The 18,513-nt window shown below is 43.3% G+C and overlaps 1 protein-coding gene across 1 annotated transcript in view; it reads left to right on the top strand.

The window, feature by feature from the left end:
* Positions 1 to 12,716: 12,716 nt before the first annotated feature.
* LOC106885996 (myosin regulatory light chain 2, smooth muscle minor isoform) overlaps positions 12,717 to 18,513 on the top strand; it is a 39,731-nt gene continuing 33,934 nt past the window's right edge. The window contains exon 1 of the mRNA XM_014938571.1: positions 12,717 to 12,733. The gene's annotated coding sequence lies outside the window, so the exon portion shown is untranslated. The remainder of the gene's footprint in view (positions 12,734 to 18,513) is intronic.

Raw genomic sequence — 18,513 nt, 5'->3', positions numbered from 1 at the left:
GCAGTCAGTGGAATGTCAGAGCCCCAGTCCAGACCTTTTATGGCCAGGGGGGGTGATAAATATAGCATCGAAGAGGGAGAGAGACAGAGACAGATACCGATACCCTGTGCTATCTCAGTGCAAAGACATGATGGCAGCAGCTTCAAACTGAGAGTTCTCCCTTTTAAGTATCTTCACTAAATTCCTTATAAAATCAGCATTCCAATTCAAAATTATTTCTAGGATTTTTTTCCTTAGTTAAATCAGATTTAGGAGAGAAAAAAAAAATATTATGTCATGAACCAGAAAGTAGGAAAGATCAGATCCTGTATTGACCTTTGCCATGGTACAAGAATATGAACGAATATTTTATGGGTTCCTTTCTTTATTTTTAATGCCAAGCCACAGTGCGTATAATGTTGATATTTCAGCTTAATAACAGACAATCTAGAGAAGCAGTTAGTAGCAAAACTCTATAGAGCCATACAATGTGTTACAATTCAATAAAAATGTACTTTCTTTGTTCTGGGGACAAAGTGTTACTTCTTTATCATCTTTTTTTAGATAAAATGCTAAATTAAGAACATGACCTAATGAGGCATTTATGTAGATAGAAACAATGCAGCACTAAGACCCAACTTTTTGTTTCTAAATCAAACAGTATTACCTCTAGGAATAATTAAACGGTCTTGTCTTCTTTCATTTTGCTCACAGCATTTTGGCACAGAAATGTACAATCAGTGTGGCTGAATAATACATCAGAACAATTTCTGTCATCTGAGGTCCAGTATGCAGAACGTACTGTGACTTCATTGTAAATACAGATCTTGCTCTACACTGTGCATTTAACTTTCAGTACAACTGATTAAACCATTTTATTTTGTGCATTTACATGGACAGAAATATTAGCCCTCTCAGTTGTCCTACAGCCACTTTTTACTGCACCTACCATGTAACACAACTGAGAACTTTCCATAACCACCTCCTCCTCTGCCAAGGCCTTCCTCCTTATGGGTGGAACTACCAGCAGAAGGTCTGGATGAGGCCAGTGGGTCCCAGGCTTTTCTGTACAGTGGTTCATCAGTATCATCTTTTCTTCTGCCTTGATTCCACCTGAAATCTCTCAATTCTCCCCGCTATCTATTGTTCCTTGGGGAACTGCTACCTCCTGCCTGATGCTACACCATGGAATAAGTTCACATGCCTCTTCATCTCCAACACCAACAGCTGTTCAGCTGTAGTAACCATATGGGCTTTTGGTCTTTGCTCTTGAGTACAAAGACTATGGCGAGCAAAAAGTTGTACAGCCATAGAAACTGTATCTTTGCTCAGGAAACTGGCCAAACTGGCAACAGGAAGAATGAAAAATGGAAAACCTAATATAACCTTCTCTTCCCTCCAAAAAATTCTGTGCCAGTGGCAGTGACACTGAGCTATAGAATCTGGGCTATAACATACATTTTAATTAGAGAAGGTAGGGGCCTCAGTGGATGGACTCCTGGATTCTCTCACAGACTCCTGATCCATTCCTCCACCGTAGGTTATTTGCACTGACATCTTAAAAGGCTTAATAACATGCAAATTGCTTTTTTAAAAGTTCAGAGAGATGTTGAGAAATGAAACAATTAAACATATTGTTTCTCTGCTCTCATTGCAATACAGTTTGTATAGATCACAGGTGGGATATAAAAATCTAAACAACATTATTTTCAGTGTTTTTCTGGGTATAATGGCACTACCAAGTCCAATACAGTTTTCAAACTCTGTGCTGCCTCTGTTCACTCAGTAAGTAAAATGGAGATAGAGTGTGACAGCAAACTCTTTTGGGTGCTTTCATTATTTTGGCACTTAAATTTACATACTTTTATCTGGCTCTAAAATGAGATAATATCCACAGCTAATTTTAAAACACTTAACTGCTATTTGAATATTAAAATACATGTTTCGAAGCACTTGGAGCTCATAAGTCTCAGAATCCCTGTGGCACTGCATATCCACATGTATTTAGTCACATCAGTCCTGGGAGAGAGACTCTTTGGAAATGTTAGTGCTGTCTTCTGCTAATTAGAATTACATAGTGTCAGAGACCAGTTTGTTTTTCTCAGTGGGAAAGCTGGAAGATTAATTTAGAACCTGACACAGTAGAAAAAATAGCTTTCTAGACTGTCCATTGAAGCTTTGACAGCTACAGCATCCTGTAGCTGTTGGGATTTGTCAAATAGTCAAATTCCACAGCGTCCAAGTCCACTTCTTTCACTAGAATCCTAAATAAAACTAGCAAAACATGTTTTGAGTATGTGTGCTACCTTTCGGATATTTTTTTTCAAACTTGCCTCCAATTTTTTTAATAGATTCCCAAAAAAAGCATTTTTCTCCAGAAAAATATCACTTTGGGAAGAACTAGCCATCTTCGTAACCTACTGAACACAAGGGATATCTGTGTTCTTACCTTCATCCATGAGGAGATCTTAATCGCCAGGTAAAGTCAATGTCTGTTTCTGTTTATTCTCTGCATCACTCTCAGTTCATGTATTTGACATGGAGTCAGACTTGCAGCAGAAGGGACTAGGAGCAGCTACAACAGCTTGAGAGTCTGGAATCACACCTGGAAGACCAAGCGCAAGAACATGTTCTCCTTGATATGGATAGAAATTACATTCAGAGTTTCCTGTAGCTCTGATGGGGGAGTCTGTCCTCAGTGATGTGGAGGCTGGGTTGGATGAAGAGGAGGACATTGCCATTTCCTCTGCTGCCAGTCTGTGATTCTAACCTTCCCATTGTTGCTCTACGTGAAAAAAAAAAAAAAGTAAATAAGAAAAGTATTTCTCAGATTTTATTTTAGTATGCAAAAGTTGGGGGAAATAAATTAGGTTAGAAATGAACCAATGCTGGTGCAAGAGTTTGTCACTAGGAGTGCTGAAGGTTACGGTGTGTTTTGCATCGGGAGGTGCCAGTTTCTATCCCAGTAAGAAAGGCACTCAGACTCTGTAAGTCTGTAGTCAAAATATAAAGTTTTGGTGCTAACATTCTAAGAAGAAAATAGTATAGACAACCTTACATCCCCTTATATGCTGGGAATCCCAAGCACTGTAGCATCAAAAGCAGCCCTGAAGAAAGGGACTTGGGGGTGCTGGTGGATGAGGAGCTGGACATGAGCAGGCAGTGTGCACTTGCAGCCCAGAAGGCCAATTGCATCCTGGGCTGCATCAAAAGATGTGTTGCCAGCAGGTCCAGAGAGGTGATTCTTCTGCTTTACTCTGCTCTGGTGAGACCTCACCTGGAGTATTGTGTGCAGGTCTGGAGCCCTCAATATAAGAAGGACATGGACCTGATGGAGCGGGTCCAGAGGAGGGCCACAAGGATGATCAGGGGTTTGGATCACCTCTGCTACGGGGACAGGCTGAGGGAGCTGGGATTGTTCAGCCTGAAGAAGAGGAGGCTCCGGGGACACCTAAGAGCAGCCTTCTAGTACCTGAAGGGGGGCTACAGGAAGGCTGGGGAGAGCCTGTTTACAAAGGCCTGTAGTGATAGGACAAGGGGCAATGGCTTTAAGTTGGAAAAGAGCCGATTTAGATTGGATATTAGGAACAAGTTCTTTACTGTGAGGGTGGTGGAGCACTGGAACAGGTTGCCCAGGGAGGTGGTTGAGGCCCCTTCCCTGGAGATATTCAAGGTGAGGCTTGATGAGGCCCTGGGCAACCTGGTCTAGTTGGGGGTGTCCCTACCGACTGCAGGGAGGTCGGACTAGATGACCATTGGAGGTCCCTTCCGGCCTGGACTGTTCTATGATTCTTTGATTGATTCTATGATCAAACAGGACAAGAAAACAACTCTATTCATCCTTTCTACTGTCAAACAGGAAGGGTGTTCAGAAGAGAACTCCTCCCTGCACTGCTGGATCCAGGCAAGGCCAGGCAGGTGGTGTAATTGCTGGCACTGAGTGGGAGCTGCCTGCAGGCCCATGCGTGCAATTAGCTGGCAAAGTTAGACCCGCGGCCATGGGCTGTGTACAGCACAACACAGCCTGAGGGCCATGCTGCTCCTGCAGCAGAGCCTGGCACAGCACAGCACAGAGATGGGAGCACTCTGGTCAACTGCTGTGTGGGTCACTGACTCCCCCATGGACAGAGGTCTCCAGCCAGGACAGCTGCTCGGCTCCATATCTGGTCCCAGCTTCCTCACTGCCAGCACACCCACAGGGGGGACCAGTCTGCACCCCTTCCTTCCGCCTGCTGACAGGCAACAATGGAAAATCATATTTTTTCATCAATTTAGCAAAGCCCACCTGCACCTGGTCCTGCTTGAAGTTATCTTTCTGCACCACGAGTGGCCCTTGTACATACAAAGTACTTCAGAGGACGTTTCATTAGTGAGCGTTACTCTCATAGTGTGACACATTTGTGTCTCTGCTGGAAAAGAACCTCAACCGATAAACTTCAGAATTGCATTGGCCTTTTCCACACATACATTGCATTGGCAGCTTACGGTCATCCTGGTGGATCAATGTCTTCAGACCTCTTTACTCCTCTGTCACTTCCAGCTGAGGCAATTTAGTGACATCTTACAGCTTGTCATCGTACACTTTGTACTACTGCATGTCTATTACTCTCAGCCTTACTCCTATATAATCTTCTAATCCATCTTTGCTGGGGGATGCCGCTCAATGTTATGACGTCAGCAAATTACATTAGCAGCTTCCTACATTTTAATAGTAAGATCATCAGCAAAAGCATTAAATGTTGCTCCCAAGACTGTTCCTTTGTTACTAAAATCTCTCCTCCAATTCTTCCCTTCTCAACAAACCCTGGTGTTGCTTGTCCTTGTGTGTAAATTCTCCATTTCAACTAACCGTTTTCCAGTTGGTAGGATACCAAATCCAGCTGGACTCAATCAATTGCATTTCTATTGTTTGGAAAATAATTTATTATCGTATTAAAAAAAAAAAAAAGGAGAAAGAAAAAATAAATGTTACTTGATGTGTTTTTCCTGATTTTTGTTCTTCTTGCTCTAGCTGGGATACATGATTTATTCTTACTGAGCACATTCCATCCAGATTGCTCTCCAAATCTTTGATAACTTTTTCTTCAAAGCTTGTTTCAAAGCACATTTTTTCCAAAGACCTTTCAAGTTATTGATCGTTGGTGCCTAGATCAGTTTTTCCTCATACAGAAATATTTGCTTTACCATTATTAGTAACATTTATTCTGCAGTGTCTCTCTGGAACTGGAAGTGTTCTGTAACAAATCAGTTGCTGGCAGCATTTATTTTCCTTTGTAACATTTTAAAGGTTTCTTTTCATATTAAAACCTCATCCTGAGACACTATAGCAGACTCCTAGAACTATTCCAACAGAAAATTCTTATAATTTCTTTAAGTGCCTTTGGCACTTACATGTTTTTTCAATCCAGAATATCTCCTGTCATTTTAAATTACATATCAAAACAGGTGGTTGTTAAATGTTGTCCCATACTGTCAATCTTTCCTAAGCACCACAGAGCCTTCAATACCTTTATTCCAATGACGACGGATAGTTTCTGTTACCCTCACTCTGTTTAATTTTGCATCTTGGAAAGACTGGCCAAAAAACCTTGACACATGACTGCTGTAGGGCCAGAGCTCCAATCTGGCCAATCCAGCTCCAATCACAGATAACCCAAAGCCAGAGGTACAATAATTGAGCTCTTGCCATTTAGTTATACAGCTTTTAGAAGCAGATAATGTACTTCAAAATATGAGTTAAGTAAATAGGCCAGAATATTGGCCAAATGGGGGTGCCCAGTGCCTGGAGCTGGGGCTGCCCCAGGGCCCACTGGCTGGGGTGGTGGAATGGCCCATGGATGCCAGGACCTGCTCTGATGGACCCCATGGGCAGCCCCCATGGCCCCCGGGGAGCCCAGACACTTTGTGGCTTTGTACTGATTGTCTTCCCCTTTCCTGTTATCAAAAGTCTGTTTAACTACACTATTTCATTACAAGAAAACAAACTGTAGATTTCATTTTGCTCAGATTTAAGCCACTACTGCAATAATAATATGAAGCAATTGCCTCAGGTATTACAATAGTCATTACCACAATCATTCAGGCATAGCTAACACAAATTTACCACCCAGTACGCAATAACAACTTTAATTTTCCTTGTCCTCAGATTGATTAATGAAATACTTTTGAACAAGTCAAATGCTTCCATTAAAAGAAAGGACACTGACAGTGTCTTAATAGAAAAAAAAAAATTAGTTTTAGCTATCATGCCTGGAAATTATTTCCGACATAATAATTAAGCAGAACAGAGTTTCAAGGAAAATTTGCATCAGAAATTTACAAATTTTTTGTTTCGTTCAATACTCCCCGCAGGACAGAGCCATCAAATTTAAAACATCAAAATCAATTATGAATTAAAAACTCTTTCAGAAGTTGAGGACATAATGCAAAAAGACCTGGTGAAGACAAAGAGGGGAAAATAGGCTGGAGTTTAGTACTTGAAGAGTAGGAGATACACTCAAGGAAAGAAGGAGCTGCTATTAGAAGGATCTGATGGGTGAAGGCACAAGTCAGAGATAATTCTGGTGATTATTTGCCATGTGTGATTTAGCTTTAAATGAAGTAGCTCAAACATCAACAGCCTAAGTTGCAGCAGCAAATGACTTTGAGACAACTGCCAAACCCACCAGGACTTTTTATAAATATTTAGACAGTTAATCAAATTATTTGAATAGTTTTTTCCAGTCACTTAAAACATTTCCTACAGCTGGTGGCTTCAGGCTGTGGTGCAGTCACATTCCATGGGGGCAGTCGTGTTTTTAATTTTGAAATGGACTGATCTTTATGAGGTGAGCTGGCACTCTCGTGTCTCGATCCATGCTGTCGAACAAATTTCCTACATTTTTGAGCAAGTTCAAGTTTGTAGCCTCAACAAAAGGGACTAGCACTAGCTAAGGATGCTTCAAAGACTGGAGAATGTATGAATCTGCAGGGCAAGACCAGTCCAGTTCTTGATTGACGGTGGTCAGTACTAAGTGGTTCAGGAAAAGATGCAAGAAATCACTCAGTGGGCAGGTTTGCAATGTCCTTTCCAAGAGAATGTTTTGCCTTAACATTTGTTGTTTATCCATTGTTTTATGATCTTATAACTTGTAGGAGAAGTTGTGATGGCTTAACAAAGACCTTTATTAAAAAAAGAAGTGGAATAACTGTTTGTAGTAAAACTTCAGAATTCGGTATAATGTTAGTCCTACAGATGAGAACTCAGCCTTTGCTGACTCTCTGAAAATCAATTTGGATTTGGTTATAAGCTGTCAAAAGTTACTAGTTCCCATCTGTCTTTTTCTTGCTATAGTTTGTTCCTGGCTTTCTACCAGAAGCTGTCAATGTCCTGTTAGCACGTCCGTGACTCTTCCTCTGAAATCTCCTTTGGCAGGACACGCCAGCGATGTGGCAGGGACTGGAAAGAAGCAGAGGACCACTGCCTTGTTTCTAATGACTGGGATTCACAACCAGCATCTTTACACCCAAAGCAAGCCTCCTGACTCACTGTAAGCTTAAACAACAGCAGTGGCAAAATGCAAATCTGAATCTAGCAAACCCATCTCCTCCAAGTCACTTAGCCACACTAAATTTCAGAATTGCTCCTCCAAAATACTGTGGATGCCAGCAGTGAAAAATAATTGCTTCTGGATGTGTCATTTACCTCTCTTTTCGGTGTATCCACCATGTAAGCTGCAGCGATGTTGAGCAGGAGATGTACACCATATGGGCAACAGATGTGCCCAAACCCCGCTGGCTGCCGTGACTCCTGAGGAAAAGCGACCACAGGTTCACTGCCAGAGAGAGGAATCTCTGTGGCTGCAGGTGGGGGAACTAAGAGGAGGGACCAAAAGTGACTTACAAGGCGAGGGAAGGCCAAGCAGGGGGTGAGTTTCAGCTATTAAAATATCCTCCTCTGCCTACACGAGTGGCTAGCTTAAAAAGCAGAACATTTTTTTTTTTTCTGATAACAGTTATCATAGAGTTTATAGATTTAAAATATAGATTTAACTAGCTAAATCCCACATCAGTGATGGTGTAGCTCTGGCAACACAAAGCTCAGCAGAGGACTTTTTCACCTGCTACTTATTGAGCTAATCAGTTTAGGGTGAGTCTTTCAGTCAGCCCTGATCTCAGCACTGCTGCAGGTGTGCAGCCAGCTCCAATGAGCTAGCCAGTTTAAAGTTCTCTCAGACACACCTCTGGTGATGGCTGTGTGGAAACATCATTAATTATTTTTTTCAGCACAAGAGCCTGAGGTCGTCAAGGCTCTGTTAAAACCCAGATGATGTCATACAATAAGGCATATCACAAATGAGCATAACGAAAAAGCCCTGCCTCCTAAATGAAAACAACATAACAGAAAATTACCTACCTGGCACATGGAGTGCTGTTAAGTCAAGGCTGTGCTCATGCAGCCTTAGTGCTGTCCCCACGTCTGATTACGTGTTTGTACTTTCTACCACTTCTCCCAGTACGCAGCATGTCCACGTTACTTGGATGTGGGCGCATGATGATCATCTGCTCCCTTGCTCTTCTTCCTGTGCTATTCTTAAAACCCCTACTCTTCCTTACTTTTCATCTACAGATTTTCACTTCGAAACCCCATTCGGCATGCTGATGTTGCCCATCAGCATTTGAGACAAAAATATTAAACCATGATATTTGGCATGCCTTATTTGGTCTTAGAAATATATATAGAAAGTTACCATTCCACATGTCATCAACTGGGTAGATTTCTGAGACCTTAAAGAAGGTCTCGGGAGACCAGGAGCTCAGTTTCTGAGACCTTAAATAAGATCTTAAAAGGCTGAAATATGATGTAATATGGCAGAAACAAGTGACATACAGACCGCTTTTGTTGTGCAAAGCACAGACTGTAGCACTGTTGAGTGTACAGCCTGACCTGCTCTGCGTACTCAGCTTCTCATCTACAGTATTTTTTGTTTAGTGCTTCAGTCATTTTAAATGGATGTTGAAAACAAATCATTGTCTCATTAGGCTAAAATCTTTTCATTAAAAATCTCTGTACTGTTTCACACTGGCTTCGTCAAATCTCTTCCACGCTTTGTCACTGTTCAATCTCTGTGTGGAAACTGTACAAAGATTTTATATGTGCTTGTAAATTTGACAGGCATATGTAGCACAAATTTATTCAGAATATGCAAATTGAGATGGGGAAACATTCTCTAGCTCTCTTTTTTGCCTGACTCTGATGATGATTACTGTTGCTTTGCATAAATCACAGGAGAGCTGTAGGAGCTGGAGAGATAAGAGATTCAAGCTTCTGGAGCAAAGTTATTTGTCAAAAATCTTCCACACGATGATATGCCTTCAATCACCAGTTTAGATTTAAGATATTGTATCTCACATCTCCCAGTTGTTTTATATTTTTAATATTACTTCATTTAACTGCAAGCTGTGAGAATGCAGGGCTGTGGAAAGGAGAGGCATTTTAACATTTGAATCTGCTCACTAAAATTGCTGAATAACATTAATTTTCAGAGCACAGCATCTCCAAATTATGTGTATAGCTAATAGATCAGTATTCTGAATGTAAACTCAGACGAGCTAATCAACCACATGGCTATTTGCATAGATCAGTGAAAAATGCTGAAAGCAATATTGATATTCACAATCTCTAAGCAAACACAGCAATGCCTTATTTGTTTTTTAGTTTTTCTTTCCAAGTGCCAGATACAAACATAATATTATTTCACTGAAAATAACTTTCAAGTAACGAGCAAACAGAAAGCAACTGTACAATTCAGAATGCTCTTTAGTTTCAGTCCCTTCTCAGCACAAGTTCTTGAAACAAGCTTGTAGTGTCAAATTGATTTTGGAATTCAAATTATTTTACATAGGAGAAACAATTACCTGGGAAAGACTCTTCTGAAGAATCCCAAAATACTTCAAGGAAGAAAGACTATACGTTAGGGCATGACTATTCGTGATGTGGTGTTCAGGGAGTTTGTGAACAGCACTCACTGGATGAGCTGCATAGACACTTAATTAACAGCCAGCTTCTTATAGTGGTGAACTTGGAGCTTATGGAGAACTAAAGATTCATTCAACATTATGACAACTCAAGCAGGCAGACGTAGGGCTAACAAATCTGAATATGGTCTCAGGGGTTGGCTCTGGAAGGGTCCGGGCACACGGGGGTTACCCTCTCCCTGACTCTTCTACATTGTGATCTCTGCCTTTTCAGCCTGCCCATGGAGATGGAAAGCGACAAGGAGATTCCACAGAAGAGCCAAACATGTGCAAGACTGACCAGAGAATATTGCACTGGAAACGCATTTCAACCTCCAGTCTTCTAAGATAAATCCGCACACATTAATGTCCTGCCACATAACTGGCTTTGTAACTTTTCCTTTCTTTTTTTTTTCTCCTTCCCCTGGAGCACAATTAAATGGAGACCTATTTCCAAAGTGCATTTGCAAGCTGTTTGGTGTTTAAAGCTTTTCAGTCACAATCACTTTGCGGCTGCACCACTGCGTCTTATTCTGAAAACGGTTTCTCTTAGAGTTTGTTCAGTAGAGCAGGTCCACCCCTACTTAGAGCCAGTATTAACTTCACTGGCCAAGGAAGATGGTGCAACCTAATTCTCTGCAACGACTGGAAGGCTGGTGATCTCCTTTTTGTCCTTGAATTTCTCCTGCTCACCTAGTAAACGTGCTACATGGGCAGCTTGGCAGCCATTTGAAACCTGCCTGGGATGTGGCATTTATGTCACAGAATGTCTTCCATTCTGGTGTCCTTATATACACTTCTTTTGTGATTAATGTTAGCTATCTCCAGTTCAAGAAGCTTAGAGATACCAGCATCCCCATTTTTGTCTTTCTGCAAGTCCCTGAATTGTTGATAAGTGTATTATAAAAATCTTTATCTGCATATACCCTTAATACTTGATCTCACTGTTGCTGGCAGTGAGCTGGTAATAGGGTGGAAACGTCTCTTTTGCCCAAGTACTTTCTGGTTTTGAACTTCTTACAATAAGAGTTGCTCCAGCACTCATCCTCTGTGTATTAAAACAGGCTAGATGAGTAATTCAGACAACTACAAGCAGAGAGCTGTACTTTTTATGGGTAGGCACGCACCGTACATGATCCTAAAATGCCTGCTAACATAATTGCAACACAATCCCTTTATCGCAGGAGGTGCCGCTCCGCATGGCCCATTACACTGCCATCCCCAACGGATAGGATTCCTAATCTTTCTACCTATCATGAGAAAAACAGTGGAAAGAAGATAGCCTCTAGAATTATTATCTCTCTATATATATAAAGTCTTTGGATTAATTAGAAACACAGATAACAGCGTAATCTTTGTAGGAATAATTAGAACAGTGACATGGACCCACAACACTCAAAGTTATTAGATAAAGTTAGAAGAGTGTGCAGTCTGGAGTTGATATGATTCACTGTGCAGTAAAGCTGATACCAACCCAAGGACTAAATGTACACAGCAGAAAATATGGGGTGTACAGTCACATGCTAAAACAGAGGGGAAGCATTTGTCCACTAGATGTGTCTGATTTTCTATGAGATGGTCCAAATTTGAGCCCATCTGTTGACCATTTATCACCTGCTGGCAGTTCTTTGAAGTTTAGCCACAGTTACTGCATTTGCTCTTGCAAAAAAAGATTTATTTGAACATTGCTTTAGCTCTGGACAAAGGCCAAAGAAAATTATAGCCAGCTACAAGGGAGAGATCAAACTGAATAGTTCAAGCCTATTTTCACAGTCCGTGGTTTTATGAATTAAAGTTTTAGGTTACTTAACTTGCAGAGGCTGAACTTCTTGCAAGTTTCAGATTCCGATGGGATTTTAGGAAAAATCTTTGCAATTAATCCATACTGGGGAAAAATGGCAATATTTTGGGGCCAGAAACATATCATTCTTAGATTTTTGCCAGTATTTTCTTGTATTTAACTATATATGATAAAGCAACAATTTTCATCAAGCCATTCAGAGACACCTTGAAATTTCTAATACATTTGTTTATCATTGCTTCTACAGGCCTAAAATGTCATTAAAATAAAATACACAGTGAACATTTTTCAGCCTATATCAGATTTCTCTCATTTTGCCTGCAGAGAAAAAAAAAAAATGTTAACTTATTAAAGTACCACGGTACTTTACGTTTCCCATCAAAAAACAAAAGTCCTGTGCTTGGGGTTTGGGAGTGGAAGGGTACGTGCTGCTCCAAACAGCCCTGCAAAAGGTATTAGTGGCTTTCTGACACAGAGCTGCTTTTCTGCTTACCCTCCTGCATCTGCCGAAAATTTTACTCTTTCCTTATAGCTCCCCAGGGACAGCCACACTGTCTGGCAGCATAAATACAGAGGGAATATGTCCCTTCCCTCTGCTCATGCCAGCAGGGACTCACGACCAAGCGCAGCTGCGTAACGGCTGATAGAGGGTTAATAACAGCTGCTGCTGAGCTCCAGAAATTCCTGGTGGAGAATTTATTTTTTTTTTTTTTTTTTTTCTTTTGCTGCCGGGTTGCTTATGAGGAGGGGACCGAGTCTGCCTGTGGGCAATGTTCAAGTGAGCAGGGTCTGGTCTGGTGCCTGCGCTGCCTGCCCCTGGCCAAGGGGGTACCTCCCCTGGAGGGTGGGGGAGCTGTGAGGACCCCCAGCCTGCAGCGAGGAAACCAGAGTCCTGCGTGGGTGGTTCCCTGGTGGGAAAAGGGCCAGCGAAGGGCTTCAAAACTTCCAGCTGGAAAAGTAGGAGCTTGTCTTTTTCTCTTCCTTTCTGTACAAGGGGAGGAAATGGGGAAAAAAAGGGTTTTATTACATCTGTCAGCTACCCCAAGGAAACCTTTTTGGGGTGCAGTCTTTCCAGAGCATGGTCTGTCAGCAGCTATTCTGCAATGAGACACTCACAAGAAGACTGCCTTTAAAAAGTGAATTTTTAAGAGTCTGGAGGGACTGCAAAACAGTGTTTTCAATTCCCCCTACCATTTGCAATCAGCTCCTGTTCACTATTATCACTCCAGAGCCACAGGTCAGGTTACAGTTTTAGGTGGAGCGTTTGGAAAATAATTATGCTTTCCCTTATCCCCACTTCCAGTTGGAGAAGTTGAGTCAAGTTACACATGCCATTTCACCTTATCATCTGGTTTCTGGTCTCAAGGCTGCTTTCATGCGTAAAATGGCCAAAGACTTAATACTTTGCTTTTTAAAGTGAGATTTCCTCTGAAAAAGCACAAAAGCCAGCTCTCTAAACAAGGGCTTTTGAGACATCTTTCCAGCTCATCTATGGAAAAAGATGTATTTCCTTCCATAGCTGGCAAGGAGGGAGCAGGGAGCCAGTGGAGTCCTGAGTACAAGCAGAACACCCAGATAATGTTCAGCAGGATAGGCTTACAAACCAGGAAAATTTCAAAATATTTGATTTTAAAACGATTTATGTCTTCCATCGGTTTTGCAGTCCTTGTTAAATCCTCATTACTTTTCCTGAGCTACATAAGGGAGAATTATTAATCCCAAGATCAAAATTAACATGTTTCTGTGGGGTATTCAGGCAGACTTGAACTCAGAAGCTCAGCTAGAGAAAGAAGGTGTACCTAGCGCTTTGCAAAGCTGGGTTTAATTTGTGGTGTGCATTTGCTCATATTTTTATTGCAATTTGTTTGTTCACTGCTGCCCATGTGCTCATTTAATCAGTTCTTGATGAAAATGGTTCATAAACTATAAGTTTTCCACTGGTTTTCAGGTTTGAATGAATTATCTCCCCAAACCTCTTTTTTTTTTTTTCTTTTCATCTCTTGGCCTGCTCTAGAATACTTGTTTTCATATACTTCCCAAGTTCGTGGATATTTTATTCAACCCAGATTTATTCAGAATTTCCCTCTGGCCTGTTCTAAATTCAATCCAGTTTCAGAGGAAGATTTGCAAACCTCGTTCAAGTGGTAGGTGAGCTCTGGCTCATCACACTCACACAGGTACCTCTGCTGGAAACAAGGAGACTAATTTTGTTGTACAAGCAGGAAACATGTTTACCAGAGGTGGTATTGATTACTGTGATCTTGTACCTGCTATTGCATTTCTGTGATTTCTAACTTTGATTGCAATACCGTAAACCAAAATGTTTTCAGTGCCAGAAATAAGTATTTGAGCTTTTCATAAAACGAACCCCCTGGTCCCCAAGCTGTACCGAAACCAGACAGGCTGCTCAAGGTTTCATCACAGGGGAAACTGATGTCAGGTTTCACAGAGCTTGAACAGCTGGGATCAACCAAGGTCACGGGAAAGCTGCTGAAACAACCAGAGCCTGGAGAAACTTCTGTGAATTTCTCATGGCCGGGAGAAAGCAACTAAGAGCAGTGAAACAGAGCGAAGAGGGGCTACTATAGCAAGGCAGACCCCCACTTTGTAAAATGTGCCACAATTTCTCCTGGTAGAGGCAGGCAGGTGCTGGGTACAGGCATTTCAGGAACTCAGAAGCACCCCAAGTGCCACCCCAGAGCACCCACACACTTGTAGGGTCTTTCCCCTTCCTTTTCCAGGCCACAGCAGGATTTAGAATCATAGAATGGTTTGAGTTGGAAGGGACTTTAAAGATTATCCAGTTCCAACCCCCCTGCCATGGGCAGGGACACCTCCCACCAGACCAGGTTGCTCAAAGCCCCATCCAGCCTGGCCTTGAACACTTCCAGGGATGGGGCATCCACAGCTTCTCTGGGCAACCTGTTCCAGTGTCTCACCACTCTCACAGTAAAGAATTTCTTCCTGAGATCTAATCTAAATCTCCCCTCTTTCAGTTTAAAACTGTTACCTCGTGTCCTATCACTCCACTCCCTGCTGAAGAATCCTTCCCCATCCTTGCCGTAGGGCCCCCTCAATACGAAGGGCTGCTAGAAGTTCTCCCTGGAGCCTCCTCTTCTCCAGGCTGAACAACCCCAGCTCTCTCAGCCTGTCCTCATAGGCGAGGTGCTCCATCCCCCTGATCATCTCCTTGGCCCTCCTCTGGACTCCCTTCAACAAATGGATTAAATGTCAATTTTCCGGCGTCCTCTCCCGCCCGTGGCGGTGCCGGACCTCTCCCGTCTCCCGGTTCCTGCCCAAACCAGGAGCGCCCCTTGGTGGCCGCAGCCGGTACGGGACCTGTCCCCACGGTGCCCGAGATGCTCCGGGCGGCTCCCTGGGACACAAACGCGCCCAGTTCGAGGTGGGAATTACAAACCAAGGTGAGTACATCATCCTCAGCCCCTCCAGAACCTGAAAGCAGACGGCCGCAGGGCTGCGGGGCGGGTTTCTGGCAATGGTGGGGAGAAGGGAGCCGCCGGGAGGATGGATCCTGAGTCCAGGGAGTGGGTACCACCACCCTGCCTCGGGTGTGGATGGAGTCTCTCTGACCCAGGCTGTGTAAGGACAGTAGGGAAAGGTAGCAGACTACTGCTGGAAAAAAAGGAGGTTGTAGCAAAGTGGGGGTGGTTCTCTTCTCCCAAGTAATAAGGTGAAAGGAAATGGCCTCAAGTTGTGTCACGGGAGGTTTAGGATGGAAAGTAGGAAAAAATTCTTCACATAAAAGGTTGTCAAGCATTGGAACAGGCTGCCCAGTGAAGTGGTTGAATAACTGTCCCTGGAGGTATCTAGAGGTGGTGCTGAGGGACATGGTTTAGTGGTGGTTTTTGCAGTGTTAGGTCAACGGTTGGACTCAATAATCTTAAAGGTCTCTTCCCACCTAGATGGTTCTATGATTCTATGAAACAGACATCTTCCTCCTGGAGCAAGACACAATCATAAGAACTATTTCATCTTAAACGTAGTACAGTCAACATCCACAGCAATCAAAGAAATAACCTGGAAAAAATCAAAACATTTCTAGTGCAAGCCATATATAAATTGCAGGGTGAAGATTACAACAGGGGCTTAACGAATGAAGGAATGCTGCCGCAGAGAGCAGGGATGTCTCACCTGCCAACCAGGGAGGGCTGGGAATCCTCACAGTCATCACTGCAGGAATGTGGCCGTGCTGCTCCTGAACCCAACCTGCTCACACAGCATCCGCGGTGGGTTTGTGCTGCCCCAACCGCTGCACAACCTGCACAACCCACCCACAGATAAGCAAGGTGTGACAGAGCCTGTCCCAGAGCAGAATGGGCATAGAGCACGGACTGGCCACTTATTCCTTGCACTTCCAGTGCCTGCAGTGCCCAGTGTGTGGCTTGACTCTTTGCAACCAACAACTTTTTTATAACTGGTTAATTATTTTTTCTGGAAACAGGATTGCTTTTCGTGAATCCATATTACTGCTGTATGTGCTTCTTAAAGATACCTGAAATCTAGCAAGTCTCTAAATTTCTCCCTACTTCTCAAAATAAAAGGTTGCACACCTTTTCCCATTAAAAAATTATTCAGAAAAAAAATCTTACGAAAGTTCAATGTGTAATAAGGTAAACTCAACTGTCATAATTTACAGTATAGGCTGAAATCCTCTGTGCTTAGTCAATGTATTAAGTATTACTCACTATGTTAAATATTAAACCTGGCAGCTACTCATATCCAGATACTTCAGACACAGACCCCGGGTATGAAGGCTTATTCTGACATATCTTCCTACATATTCATTATTCACATTTTAGCCTTTGTTTGTTCTTTTATTGGTACATTTTTCATTTTGGGTAAGCTAAAAAATTGGTTTAGAATAGATCATTAAAATAAATATACTTATAAATCATTGAGTTATTGTATCAAGTTTTTAAGGAAAAAATTAGGAAATCATTGTTATCAAATATTATTTATTTGTTTATTTGATTGTTGGATAAAAATATAACCTCTAATACAGATAAAGATTCCCCTTCCTGCTCTTACCAAGGCTAACTCTGCTAAATTACATGTCAATTTTACCACTGATTCCAGCAGTAGAAGCATTGGCCTCTAGAAACATCAGAAACAAAGACTGAAAAAAAGGAGTTCAGAATAGGCACGAATTTTGTCTGGGGCAGGAGGAACAACCCGTTTCTGGATCACGAGAGGAGAGGCTGTCTCTGCTTCCACTGTAGCTGCTCTGCGACAGGAACACAAGTGCCTGGAGTCCGGTGCTGCCTGGCTTGGTGCAGAAGACTCACCCGATGCAGGTGGCCTGGAGCATCCCCCTCCAGCCCACCAGGGAATTGCAGGAGATGTGACAGAAGCCACCATGCTTCCCTATAATTGAAAAATGCTGCTGGCAGCACCAGCACCAGGGAAAGCTCTGCAAGAGGGAGACCTTTGTCCTGACTCTGCAGCTGGGTGGAGGAGATGTTTGAGACCCCACCCGGAGTACTGTGTCCAGCTTTGGAGTCCTCAACACAGGAAGGACATGGACCTGTTGGAACGGGTCCAGTGGAGGGCCACGAAGATGATCAGAGGGATGAAGCACCCCTCCTATAAGGACAGGCTGAGAGAGTTGGGTTTCTTCAGCCTGGAGAAGAGAAGGCTCCGGGGAGACCTTATAGCAGCCTTTCAGTATCTGAAGGGAGCCTATAGGAGAGCTGGGGAGGGACTCTCTGTCAGGAAGTGTAGTGACAGGACAAGGGGCAACAGTTTTAAATTGAAAGAGGGGAGATTTAGATTAGATCTCAGGAAGAAATTCTTTCCTGTGAGGGTGGTGAGACACTGGAACAGGTTGCCCAGAGAAGCTGTGGATGCCCCCATCCCTGGAAGTGTTCAAGGCCAGGCTGGATGGGGCCTTGAGCAACCTGGGCTAGTGGGAGGTGTCCCTGCCCATGGCAGGGGGGTTGGAACTCAGTGATCTTGAAGGTCCCTTCCAACTCTAACCATCTGTGATTCTGTGATTCTATGTTCCCTTGGAGCTCCCCAGCTGCCCAGGCCAGGGGAGCCCTGGGGAGCACATCCTGCCTGTCCTGGTTTGAGCAACACAGGGTTGATTTCTCTTTGAGTAATTTTACTTTGCAGTAAGGCCTCCTCTCAGGCTTGGGAAAACTGCATTTGTAGAAGACTCGAGTGTCTGAATTTGTGAAAATATTCACTCACAGCCAGCTATGGTAGGGGGCTTTCAAGGTCCCAGCAGTTTCGATCCTGTCTGGGTGTGGGGATGAGGAGGAGCGAGACCTGCACACTCGGCCCTGGCTGTCCAACAGGGTAATTTCATACCACGACTGTCACATTCGGTATTAATTAGGGAGTTTCCTGTGTAGGTCTCTCTCTCCCTTGACGGCTGCTGGGAACTCCTCACCCAAGGTGCTGGACCTCCGAGTCCTTCCTTCCTCTCTGCCTGCAGATAGCATTGGCTGTGTGTCCTATATTGCTATCGGGATCAATTCTAGCTCTTTACTATTATGAATGTTAATTATCTACTCTAATGTTAAGTATCTAGTCTTATCCTATTAGACCTATTTATATTTTAACCCTCCTCCGGCTGGGGGGGGGGTCATCGGGCGGCAGGATAATTACCCGAACGCTAATGAACTGCTGTGGGTGTGAGCTCTGACGGACGAGGGGTCACGGCGGCCGGGGGGGCCGGGGCTCCCGGGGGGGTCCGTGCCGGGCCCGGAGAG

The sequence above is a fragment of the Calidris pugnax genome, unplaced genomic scaffold, assembly GCF_001431845.1.
Source record: "Calidris pugnax isolate Ruff unplaced genomic scaffold, ASM143184v1 scaffold13, whole genome shotgun sequence".
NCBI classification, from domain to species: domain Eukaryota; kingdom Metazoa; phylum Chordata; class Aves; order Charadriiformes; family Scolopacidae; genus Calidris; species Calidris pugnax.
Note: the sequence above shows the minus strand (reverse complement) of the source record. Positions and strands in the feature narration are given on the sequence as shown.